The following is a 14,080-nucleotide window of genomic DNA, read 5'->3' on the forward strand; positions in this document are numbered from 1 at the left end:
AATACGACTTATATACTCGTCAATTAGGGTTAATTGACTGATTTTCCGTCACAGGGAAGGTTTTTCCTGCTTTATGCAATGTCCAATGCAAAGATAGGATAGAGGGGGTCCCAAAATAGGGCAAGGACAAGGGCGCCACGCCCCTGTCCTAGGGGGGACAGGGGCACCACGCCCCTATCCTGCCCTTGTCTCAGAACAGGAAGCAGGTTCAGGCAGTGCGAAGGGCAAAAAAAGGCAGTTTCTGGGGGTTGAGCATGTCTCGGGTCTCCGATCAGGCTTAGGGATTCAAATCGCCAACGTGAAGACCCTAATGTGGTCACAAATTTCAAGGGTCACAATTTTATGACACTACACTGGTAAACATCTATGATGGTGTAATAAGGTGCTTTCAGGATTATGCAGATATGCTATAATGCATGCGTTATACTTGTGTATGGATATATTGAGTGTAGTTGTTGCACGAATATATGAAATCTATCTAGAGGTATTATGGATGGCAAATATAGTTGATATGGTGTGCTTCCAGAGGATTGATGACCTTTTGTTTGGTTTGAAAATGGTACAACTATTTTTGGTGGCTACTCTAGTTATCTATATCAAGGTCTGGTGGTTAGTGGTTGTACTAGATACGTATCAGAAGGATGTATGCATTATAGATAAAATAACTAAACTAACTAACAAATGAGATAATTTTTTTTTTAAACATCTACTAAGCAACATAGTACACTTAACATTACTCATATGCATTAACCATAACATAACATGAAAGCATAAACTACTTAAGCATAACCATATTCTTCACGTCATTTACGTAAGCAAAATAACATTGCACAAATATCATTTCTCTAGGGTACTTCAACACCATTACTTAGCTATTAATAACACATGCACATGCACACATCCACAATAAGATTCCATAAAAAACCAATGCATCTAACTACATTCATCTCCCAATTAACCTCTATCCTTCTTATCGTGAGAATCATTACCTATGGATGCATATCCTAACATATACCCATTAATTCCTTAAGTTCATTTTAAAACACCAAATCATATATTCCTAATTTCCATATCATTCCATTATTCATCTAACACACCGAGAATATATATATATATATATATATATATATATATATATATATATATATATATATATATATATATATATATATATATATATATCCTTCTTTTACAAATGGAACGAGAATACTTCCTTAAGAATAACCATTACACATTTCATCAAGTTACTATCTACAAACATATGCAAGATTATAACAAGAAGTACAAATCTTCTTTCCAATTAGGATCTCACGCTACTAGACCAATTCAAGAACCATTTGATACAACAATAATGCACATAATATAATCATTCAATTTCCTAATCCAACATAGATCTATTGGACATTGTTGGTCATTGCTGCTGCTAGGATATGTTGTTGTCATTGATGTCAACATATTCTTGTGATTTATTCTGGTGTGATTGGAAAGATTTTTTGATCTGGTTTTGTAGTATTGGTTTTGCTGATAATTGTTTTGCAGAGGTTGACATTTCCTCTTATATATTCCAATGTGATCAGATCCGGTGCTAAGATTTTGGGATATTGTTTTGGATGATCTTGTGTATCTTCATTTCAGATGGTTCATGATTTGGTGCTCTGCAAGTTATCTTTCTTTGTGACAATTGCTGATTGGTTGTGTTCTTGAGCTTCTAGACATTGACAGATGAAGATTTGAAAGTGGTGTTGGTGCAGATGTTCCAGATGATTCTAACGTGTTTGCTAGTCTTTCCTAGTCGTGTCCTATTTATTTTGGTGATCTGCATTGATCGTTGTGCAAGTTTTTGGTGGTTTTCATCAACCGGTGATGATTTACGTGTTATGTGGTATTTCTGGTGGTGTAGCGTATTGCGGTTGATCTTGGCGTGATTTCCAGTGGATTTGATCATTTGGGAATTTGAATTAGGACCATGTTATACTATGTAAATCATCATATTGGTCCGGTGGTTGATCTTTGTATCGTGTGATGTAATTTTTTAATTGAGGGTTGAGGGTTTAGCCGACCTTGTTATCAAGGTTGATGAATTGCATATATAGGTGATATTCTCATATAGTTTGGGTGTCGATGTTGTGTTTGCATTATTAGAGAGAGGTTTATGTTCCAACAAGTGATTTATGATTTGGTGTTGAGTTTCAGGTGAGAATGGTGTTGCAGGGAAGACATTTGTGCTTAACCAAAACTGTAATTAGGCATTTGAAGATGCTATTCTTTCAGTTCATTTCTTCCGGATTGTAGTCCGAATCTTATTGTAAGTTAGTGAGACTTCCCTTAGGGTTGTAGCCTTCCAGGAAAATATCTTTTGAGTAGTGAGCTCTAGGCAGTGTGCTTGAATGCATGTGCATTCCCCATTGTAATATTTTCACATACTACTGCAGAGTATCATCTTACTGTGGGTAGGTTCCCACCATTTTTTCCCCCTTAACTAGGTTTTCCATGTAAAAATATTGGTTCTTTGTGTTGTGTTGTTAATTTGCTTATCTGTCTTATTGCTGTAGTTTATCAAATTTGTGTTTGTGGTTAAGTTTGTTATTTTGGTGAAGACTGAGAGATTCACTCCCCCTCTCAGTCTTCCTTCTTGGCTACTGCTAATAACTGGTATCAAAGATAGATCCTTCGATAGAAGCTTAACCACTTGAGGAGTTCTGGGATGGCATCTCAAGGTGTAATCTTTAAGAAGGATAGTCTGAGATTTGATAGAAGTAACTATGCTATATGGAAGGACTGGATGGAAGTGCACTTGAAATGTCTTGGTGAAGATTATTGGAAGATGACAAAGAATGTCTATGTTGTTCCTTAGAATGGACATTCTACTCCTGATGAGGTTAAGGAAGCAAAACATAATATTAGAGCGAAGGAAACATTGCTTAGTGCCCTGACTAATTCTGAGATGACAAATGTTATGGGTCTTTAGACCGCACATGAGATCTGGGTAAAAATTGAGGTGTTGTATGAAGGTGATAAACAAGTGAAGGTTGCTAAGTTGCAAAGTTTAAAAGGAAAGTATGAGACATTAAAGATGGGAGATGATGAGAACATACACTCTTTTATGGCTAAGGTGAATGATCTTGTCCTAGGTATCAGATGTGCCAATGGAACCATTGAGGAAGATGAAATTGTTGCTAAGGTGTTGAGATCTTTGCCTCCTACCTTTAAGCATAAGGTTGCTGTTATTGATGAGATTCAGAGTGTGACTACAGTGACAAGAGATATGTTGGTTGGAAAGCTTGCTGCATTTGAGCTGAGTGAATTTGGAGAATCACATGAAAAGTCTGAGACAATATTTAGAGAATCTGTCGCTGTATCCGGTAAGCAAAAGTATGATCTTGATGAGTGCAGAATATACAGATACGAAAGAGAGAGAAGAGAGATGGAAGAGCAAGAAAGGGAGCTGGATGAACTTGAAGCATTGATTTCCCAAAGATTACTTAAAGGTACCGGTAAGTATGATAGAAAGTTGTCTTTGAAATGTTTCTCTTGTAATAAGATAGGACATTTTGATTCTAGATTCTCAGAGAGAATGGCTAAGTATGACAAACATGATAAGTTTGATAAGCACGATAGGAATGATAGATATGACAAGCATGAGAAGTATGATAATCCTTACAAGTCTAACCGAAAGTTTAGAAATAAGAAGAATTGTTATTATACTGCTGATGAAGGTATTACAGATGATGAATCTGAAGGAGATGAAGTTGTATTCCTTGCCATTAAGGAAGATAGACCTATACCAATTGATTCCACTAGCTGTACTATTGAGGAGAAATCTTTAGCTGCTAAAGTTGAAGAGAAAGATGAATGGGTGATTGACAGTGGGTGTTCACATCATATGACCGGTGATAAAAGCAAATTTGTAAGCATGGAAAGATATGATGGTGGAATAGTCAGATTTGGAGATGACAAAGCCTGTGTAATTCATGGGAGAGGTTCTATTTCTTTTGATGGTAAGCATAACACTGATGATGTCTTGTATGTTGAAGGTTTGAAGCATAATCTTTTGAGTGTTGGTTAGATGGTTGATAAGGGTTATGATCTACAATTCAAGGATGGTAAATGCAAGATCTTAAATGCCTCCAATATAGATATTGCATCTGGGACTAAGACTAAAGGCAACATTTTTGATTTGAATGCTGGTGAGAAAAGTTGTTTGATTGCTCAGACTGATGAGAGTTGATTGTGGCATAGGAGAATGTGTCATGTAAATTTTGATTCAATGATCAAGATCTGTTCTACGCATGCTATTAGAGATCTGCCTAAGATTGTTAAGCCCGCTGATCCAGTATGTAAGGAATGCTAGTTGGGTAAGCAAACAAGAATTTCTTTCAAGAGCAAACAATATACTTCTAATGGACTGCTAGATCTTGTGCATACTGACCTATGTGAACCTACAAATGTTAGAAGTGTGCAAGGTGATAGATATTTTATGCTACTAATTGATGATTATTCTAGGATGATGTGGTTTGTCTTTTTGAAGGAGAAATCAGAAGCATTTGATAAATTCAAGATATTCAAAGATAAGTTTGAGATTGAATCTGGATTAAAGGTGAAGTGTCTGGGATCTAATAGAGGTGGAGAATTCTGTTATGGTGAGTTCAACTCATTCTATGAGATGCAGAGAATTAGAAGATAGTTATATGCTCCTAGAACCCCTTAGCAGAATGGAGTTGTTGAGAGGAAGAACATAATTGTTTTGGATGCTGCAAGGACTATGCTGATTGAAGGAAATGCTCCGAAGATTTATTGGAGAGAAGCCATTAGCACTCCTATTTATACATTCAACAAAGTTCACATCAAAGGTGATACTGGTAAGACCCCTTATTAGCTTTGGTTTGGTCATGTTCCTACTGTGAGATGTTTCCTAGCATTTGGTAGCAAACGTTATATCAATAGAGATGAGGATATAGGTAAGTTTGATGCTAGAAGTGATGAAGGTATTTTCTTGGGATATTCAACAAAGAGAAAGGCCTACCAGTGCTACAATAAGAGACTGAGAAAGATGGTAGAAAGTGAAAATGTGAAGGTGGATGAGAACCTTGGGAAGGAGATCAGAGCATGTGGATATGATGATGGTCAACATGTTGTTTTGGCTCCTATTCAGCTTGAAGAACCTAAGAAAAATGATTCGGTAGATACTATTAATCCAGATGTTGTTGTTGCCGGTGAAGATGTGCAGGAACCTAAAAATCAGAATAGATAGAAGACTTTGAGGTATGTAAGATAGAATCATTCTGAAAATCAGATTATTGGTGATAAGAATAAAGGTGTGATGACTAGAAGAAGGTTAGCTGTTGAAGAAGTATGTTTGATTTCTAAAGTTAAACCTAAAGATGTTGCTGAAGCCTGTAAAGATGAAAGTTGGATGAGAGATATGGAAGAAGATCTAGATCAGATTTAAAAGAATAATACTTGGAAACTTGTGCCTAGACCTAAGGATCATAATGTTATTGGCACTAAATGGGTATTCAAAACTAAATTAAATGAAGCCGGTGAAGTTGTCAAAAGTAAAGTTAGACTGGTTTGCAAAGGCTATTCACAACAAGAAGGAATTGATTATGAGGAGACTTTTGCTTCGGTTGCCAGACTTGAAGGTATTAGACTATTGCTTGCATATGCTACTTATAAAGACTTCAAGGTATATCAGATGGATGTCAAATCTACCTTTTTGAATGGTGGTCTTGAGGAAGAAGTTTACATTGAACAACCTGATGGATTTTCACTGTTAGATGATGGAGATATGGTATGTAAATTGAAGAAAACTCTTTATGGATTGAAACGAGCTCCTAGAGCCTGGTATACTAGACTAGATAAATACTTGTTGAAATTGGGATTCAGTAAAGGTGCTGCTGACAACAATATATACTTTAAGATAGAAAATGATAACATCCTGATTGTTGAAGTATTTGTTGATGATATTATCTTTGGTGGTGATGATAACTTGAGCATGAAGTTTGCCGATGATATGCAGAAAGAATTTGAGATGTCTATGATTGGTGAAATGAAATTTTTCTTAGGTTTGCAGATTGCACAGACTAGAAAAGGTATATTCATATCTCAAACTAAGTATGTGAAGGAATTGCTGAAGAAGTTTGGATTAGATGACTCCAAACCGGTTGGAACTTGTATGGTGACTAGTGGTAAATTGTGTAAGAATGACGAATCTCTGAAAGCTAATCAGAGTTTGTACAAATCTATGGTTGGTGGACTGCTATATCTTACACAGACTAGACCAGACATTATGCATACTATGTGCATAGCTTCTAGATATCAAGCTGATCCAAAAGAGAGTCATGTTACTGCGGTTAAGAGGGTATTTAGATACTTGAAGGGAACCGTGGACTATGGATTATGGTATCCTAGGAATGATGATTTTATGCTTTGTGCCTACACTGATGCAGATTAGAAAGTGATGTTGATGACTAGAAGAGCACTATCGCTGGAGCATTCTTTTTGGGTTAGAAACTGGTTTCATGGGCTAGCAAGAAACAAGATTCAGTGTCCTTATCTATTGCTAAAGCTGAACACATTGCTGCTGCTAGTAATTGCACTCAGGTAGTTTGGATGAAGCATATCTTGAAGGATATCAAATTTATTCATGATGAGGCTACTATTATATACCGTGATAATTCTAGTGCTATCAACATGTCAAAGAATTTGGTGCAACATTCAAAGACTAAACATGTTGTGTAAGGGGAAAAGTGAGAACAAGTATGGAAACCCTAATCCCACTCTCATACACACTAATGGAATATGAAAGAGCCTAGGGAGGTAACACACTTCGACTACTTCTTGTGAGAAAGAGAGTGTTATGGATTACCTCTTAGGGTTTCTATTCCTTTGTTGCAAATGAGGGAGAGGAATGATTCAAAATACAATTTAACCTAAAGTGCAAGTAAGCAAACAAACCCTAATATGGAAATGCATAACATAAAACAACTGATAAACTGTTGAAAAGTATAGATTAAAAAGAAAAATCAAAGGTGCACCTGTGTTTGAAATTTGAGGCAAAATGATTGGGACCAAGGTGCCACACCACTATCCTAATTCTGCAAGTCTGAAGCTACACTTGACAAGATGAGATATGAGCTCTGCAACCTGTTGCATTGTCAAATCCTGCTGAAAACAAGAAGGACCAGGGCTCCACGCCCCTATCCTGGGCAGGATCAGGGTGCCACGCCCCCGTCCTAGGGGTTTTTGATGAGTTTTGAACCTCGGGACAACCTTTGTGCGCTTTGCCGATCTTGAAACTTCTAGCAACGCTCGGATCTGAACATGTACTTGTAGCTGAAAAAGAGGGTTTTGGGTGGCTATATAGGGTTTTGCCTTAGTCAAACCCATATTTTGGTAATTTACACCTCAACAAATAGCCGATAATGTATTGAAAATGTGTTTATACAAGATCCTAAAATGAAAGCAAACAATCTAGAGCAACCTTAAAGGGTAAACCCTAATTGCTTATAATTGACAAAGTAAATGCTCTAAATCCATGATGCAAATTGATCTAAAGCATGAATATAAATGAAAATGAAGCTTATACAAATACATGAAAACAACATGAAACCATACCTAACCCCAAGGGAGGGGTACAAGCCAATCTTTAGTCGGTAAACTCTTATTGCTTTTCTATATCTTCAAAAGCCCCCAATTGATGAAATGATGCTTGATGAAGGTTTGATGGATGAATGTTGAATGTTGTTGAAGACTTCAAAGATCTACTCTTTCGCTGAAAAGAAGGCTCTTTATGCTCCCAAAACCTGCTCTTAGATTCTTAGAATAAGACCCCTTCAAATGAAGAAAGAGAGCTCTTAAGTATGGAACCCTAGATTTTAATTTCGTCTTTAGGCCGACCTAGGATTTGAATTTCTTACCAATATTTTGGGATTAAGCATTATTAAATCATAGGATTGTGCTCGCAAAATTTTGGGAAAAAAGCCGAGGACCATGTGCACTTTCAACATGGTCCGACCAACTTTTCACCAAATTTTTAGGGTCGTTAGATATGATGATATTAGAGCGGATCCCAAAGTTACAACTAATTTCGAGATGTTTTTGATATGCGAAATTGGGCCTTAAAGGTCAAAATAAGACATAAATAGGGTTTATAATTAAATCATTTATTGAAGGAATAAGATGAAAAGGGGCATGCTTAGGGTAAAGGGCCCAACTTTATAACATGTGAAGAGGTGAAATATTAATTTAAATTAAATTTAATTAATTAATTAAATGCTTAAACAAGATTAGAAATGAAAGATGCAAAACACAGTAAGGCGAGTGCTAAACTAAGTGTGAAATTGTACCACCCTAGCAAGGGTGTACAATTTATGACACTACACATGTGTCAATCAAAAATCATTACTTGAGAGAGCAAGTCAATGAAGAGAAGGTGAAGATGGAGTATGTATCTACAAAGGAACAAATAGCTGATATTTTTACTTAACCTTTGCCTGCAGATACATTTTTCTATTTTAGAGACAAGTCAGGGGTATCCAGCCCTTCTGGTGAGAACTAGATACATGGAGTTGCATCGATCTAGTGGATTTCAGAGCTTTATATTTCTTTTTATCCGAATTGATGAGTTGGTGTTGCTCCTCTGCCGAAGTAGTTTGTACTTTAGGGAGAGAGATTTATGTTTCTGTTTTCTCATATGTTTTGGAGATCTTTGGCATTGCTGTCAAAGGGGGAGAGAGATCATGTGAAAAACTGCTTTATCTGTCTTGATCTTAGGGGGAGTTTGCTGGTGATATCTTCTTTCTTTGCATTGACTGTTTTTCACATTCATATGTTTCTATCAATGCCAAAGGGGGAGATTGTTGGTCATTTCTGCTGCTAGGATATGTTGTTGTCATTGATGTCAACATATTCTTGTGATTTATCTCGGTTTGATTGGGAAGATTTTCTGATCCGGTTTTGTAGTATTGGTATTGCTGATCACTGTTTTGTAGAGGTTGATATTTCCTCCATTATATTATGGTGTGATCAGATCCGGTGCTGAGCTTTTGGGATATTGTTTTGGATGATCTTGTGCATCTTCATTTTAGATGGTTCATGATTTGGTGCTCCACAAGTTATCTTTCTTCATGACAGTTGCTGATTGGTTGTGTCCTTGAGCTTCTAGACGTTAACAGATGAAGATTTGAAAGTGGTGTTGGTGCAGTTGTTTCAGATGATTCTAACATGCTTGTTGGTGTTTCCTAGTCATGTCTTATTTGTTTTGGTGATATGCATTGATCATTGTGTGAGTTTTTGGTGGTTTTCATCAACCGGTGATGATTTATGTGTTATGCGATATTTTTGGTGGTGTAGCGTGTTGCAGTTGATCTTGGCATGATTTTCGATGGATTTGATCATTTGGGAATTTGAATTAGGACCATGTTATACTATGTAAATCATCATATTGGTCTATTGGTCGATCTTTGTATTGTGTAATGTAATTTTGTAATTGAGGGTTGAGGGTTTAGCCAACCTTGTTATCAAGGTTGATGAATTGTATATATGGGTGATATAGTCATGTAGTTTGGGTGTCGATGTTGTGTCTGCATTATCAGAGAGAGGTTTATGTGTGAACAAGTGATTTATCATTCGGTGTTGAGTTTTACATGAGATTGGTGTTGTAGGGTAGACATTCGTGCTTAACGGGAACTGTAATCAGGCATTTGGAGGTGTTATTTTTTCAGTTTGTTTCTTCCGGATTGTAGCCTGAATCTTATTGTAAGTCAGTGAGACTTCCTTGAGGGTTTTAGCCTTCTGGGAAAATATCTTTTGAGCAGCGATCTCTAGGAAATGTGCTTGAATGCATGTGCATTCCCCATTATAATATTTTCACATACTACTGTAGAGTATCATCTTATTGTGGGTAGGTTCCCACCGTGGTTTTTCCCTTAACCAGATTTTCCACGTCAAAATCTTGGTGTTGTGTGTTGTGCTGTTAATTTGCTTATCTGTCTTATTGTTGCAGTTTATCAGATTTGTGTTTTGTGGTTAATTTTGTTATTCCAGTGAAGACTGATTCACCCCCTCTAAGTCTTCCTTCTTGGCTGTTGCTAAAAAGATCTCAATCTTAACATAATAAACATTCTTACAACATGAACTATATAATGAATACATCATCTTATTCCATTACAAGATCATAGTTTCTACATCATCCTGTCCTATTACATAAGTATACATGGTTTAAGTACATAGTCTCTTCTACATTTACAATGTTATCATGATATAATATCTATCTTGATACATAGAAATCAACTCCACAACTATCCACATTATGAAGAATCATATAATCTTATATCCATGCACACATCCATCCAAAGAAGAACATCCCAATGGAAGAAGGCATCAAACCACCCAACCATGTGGAACCAAATAGGAACCACCCCCCGTGCTAGGAGATTTCATGGGGTTCCAAATCACACTTAAGACCTAGCCTGACACTTAACAACCAAGAGACTCAACTAAACATCACAAAGATAACAACCATAACAATGAACCAAATCACATCACAAGGTTAATCATAAATCAATAAACTCCTAGAGGCATAATCAACAATCAATACATAAGGATCGAGGACACATGTAGGGAAAGAGTGTCATCACATGCTATCCTCACAAAGAAGGGGACACACCATACCTTGATAGACATGTGGAGCTAACTCAACCTTGGAGCCAATCAAGGGAGTTTAGCTTACCACTCCAACGGTCTTCCCAAGCTCATACCGAGTCAATGCTCTAGGGCTATGAGGTGGGGCACCAAAACCAATTTCTTATTTTGATTAAGTGAATTCCTAATTACCTCAACCCACTAATCAAATTATTATGGTTATCACTTGGATTTAAACTTAAACTCTTCATGTGGTCACATGACAGGTCTATACCCTAAGCATCCTCTCTAGGAACCTCTTAGAGCCTATTACTAATGACCTTGGTCCTACACATGGAAGAACCCACTCTCCCTATCCATGGACCAAGACCTTGGGGGTGAAACATGAATCAAAATAACATCATGAAGGCTCAAAATAGAAAGATATAGAACCATATTATCATTGATACAAAATTGATGCACAAAAAAAATCATGATACCAATATATGAAGCAAGAGCCTTCACTAACAAAAGAATAGAAATAAACATTAGTGTAAAATCTTTCCTCTTTCTCAAGCATAGACAAAAACATCCTCAAAAGTGAGGCACTATCCTCTCGCCGGAGCATTCAAAATCTATCCCTCAACAACAAGGCAATCATCCTCTTGCTGGAGAAAAATAACTAATATGCACAACCCTCAACGGTAAGGCACAAATCATCCTACCAAAGCCCAAAAAAATCATGCAATTGAATCAAAATAAAATCAAAGAAACCTTTGAGAACACCAAATCGATCACAATAAGCCTCTGGTAAAAGCCAAAAATTCAGAAAAGTGACTTCACAAGACCTAACTGATAAATTTAGCAACTCAGGGTAGAACAACACATCAAAAACCTAGTTTGGTGCATAGAGGTCATTCTCTAGTGCATCCATGGAATTTTTTAATGTTTGGGTGCCATATTTTAGCATTTTGGGTTCAAAGAGCAAAAATCAATGAAAACAAACATTTTATGTGACAAAGCTAGCCCGGATTGCACATAAGCTTGCTAAATGAACAAATGACTCTCCTAGGAGGTGCGGGAGGGAAAAATAATGCCTTGAAAACATAAAAATTGTATTCACAAGTCACACAAATGGATTTTAACATCAAATCCCCTTACCTCCTTTACACAGACTTGCATAAAAAGACACCAAGTTTACACAACAAATAATGGAGATGTAGTATATCATAATGGGAGACAAAAAATTAGTACAAAGGCATCTTAAAGTACAACAAGAATACAAGGAAGGGAATACATAAATTCAACAAGATAATATGCACATTGGAAGTGTGGTTTCCATTGCACCAAAAGCTCTACCTGTTAATGCCTAATACAACCACTAGGCTTATAGAATCCACAGGAGGCGGTTAAGACATGTCAAAAACCCGAGCGCTGCACATCACAACACAAGGAGACCAAGTGCGCACACCTTGCAACAACCCCCTCTGTTGGCCATTTGGAGGAATTGATTATGTGTTGCATTGATGTTTTGTCATTGATGTCAACACTAGCTATTTGGCCTGCTTTACTAGTATCCTTTTGGTCCCAATAGGTTGTTTGGTTTCTAGCTGGATTAGATCATGATGATACAGTATGCTCTGGTATGCCTTGGCTTAGATCTGCTATTCATGCTACTCAGATTCATGTTCAGTTAGTTAGTTTTGATTTGGTGATCGGATGCTATCCTGTATGTTGGTAAGCTTGGTTTGTTGATCTGATGAGGGTTTCATCGACAGAGATTTGTTGAAGAAATTTGATGTTATGCATAAGTGGTGTTGGTGCAGCTTCTAGTAGAGATTTAGGATGCTGATGGTGATCATGTTTGAGACTTGGCTGATTGGGATCATTGCTTTAGCGTGTATGGTCCTAAATTGGGTCTGGTACTATCTAGGTTATGGACTGGTTTAATGTAACGTATTGATTGGACTTCTCTATGTGTTTCCGGGATGTCTTATGGGTTGGATATTATTTGTTTGGTCTCAGGCCAACATGTTTTGTAATTATGTAATTGGTTTATTGTCTGGTGGCCGACCTTATTGTTTGTGTTCAAGGGTTTGTATATATATGATGTAAGATCTCATTGTAGATCATATGTAAGGGTATATGAATGGTGTAGGAGTGAATAATGTAATAATAATTCATGCAGAAGATTTGGTCGATCATTGGTGATTGAGTTGGGTTAATGTAAGAGGATTTAGTCCTCCGATATTGAGCTTAACCGAAACTGTACTCAAGCATATGAGATGCTATCATTATAGTTCATTTGTTCTTCTAGATTGTTGTCTGGATTTTTATGTAGTCAGTGAGGCTCCTTTTTTGATGAGCACTATGCTCTAGGCTGTTGGCCTTCCTACAAGTACAAGACCTTCAATTGTAATCACATACTTTTTGCAGAAGTATTATCTGACTGTGGGTAGGCTTCCCACCATGGTTTTTCCCTTTACCGGGTTTTCCACATACAAATCTTGGTGTTTTGTGGATGATATTTATTCTTTGATTATTGCTTGAGCTCAATTGGTATATCTACTATTTCGGTATTTGGTTTATGCATTCCTGTATTATTCTTTTGAGTTTCGGTATTAAAGTTTTAATTGCTTAAAGGTTCTGATAATCTATTGACAATTGATTCACCGCCCCCTCTCAGTTGTCTCCCGATTATTTGAACTGTCTAATAATTGGTATCAGAGACCAGTCCTCTCTGCAGAAGCTTAACCGCTTGAAGAAGATCCTATGGCATCTAATAGTTCAAGTTCATCATGCACATTTGTAGCTATTTTCCAGAGAGAAATTCCTAGGATTGATGGAACAAATTACAGGGTATGGAAGATTCAGATGGAGAATCATCTAAGATGTCTTGGAAAGGAGATTTAGGAAATCACAAAAACTGGGGTTACACCTTATAATCCAACATTTGGCAATAATCGATTGATAGGCCTGGATAAGGAGCTTGAGAATCATTGTAGAGCTAGAGAATCACTTTTGTGTGCACTCTTTGATCAACAAATAATGAGACTAACTGACAAAGCAAGTGCAAAGGCTATATGGGACAAATTGGAGACTCTGATTGAAGGTGACCCTACTGTTAAAATTGAAAAACTTGATGGTTACTAGGTGAGATATTGAGCTTAATCAGAACTATACTCAGGCATAGGAGATGCTATCTTTGCAGTTCATTCTTTCTTCTGGATTGTAGTATGGATTTCTATGTAGTCAGCAAGACTCCTTTTGTAATGAGCAGTGTGCTCTAGGCTATTGGCCTTCCTGCAAGTGCAAGTCCCTCATTTGTAATCACATACTTACTACAGAAGTATTATTTGACTATGGGTAGGCTTCCCACCATGGTTTTTCCCTTTACCGGGTTTTCCACGTACAAATCTTGGTGTCATGTGGATGGTATTTATTCTCTAATTGTTTC

The sequence above is a fragment of the Cryptomeria japonica genome, chromosome 8 (genome assembly GCF_030272615.1).
Source record: "Cryptomeria japonica chromosome 8, Sugi_1.0, whole genome shotgun sequence".
NCBI lineage: Eukaryota > Viridiplantae > Streptophyta > Pinopsida > Cupressales > Cupressaceae > Cryptomeria > Cryptomeria japonica.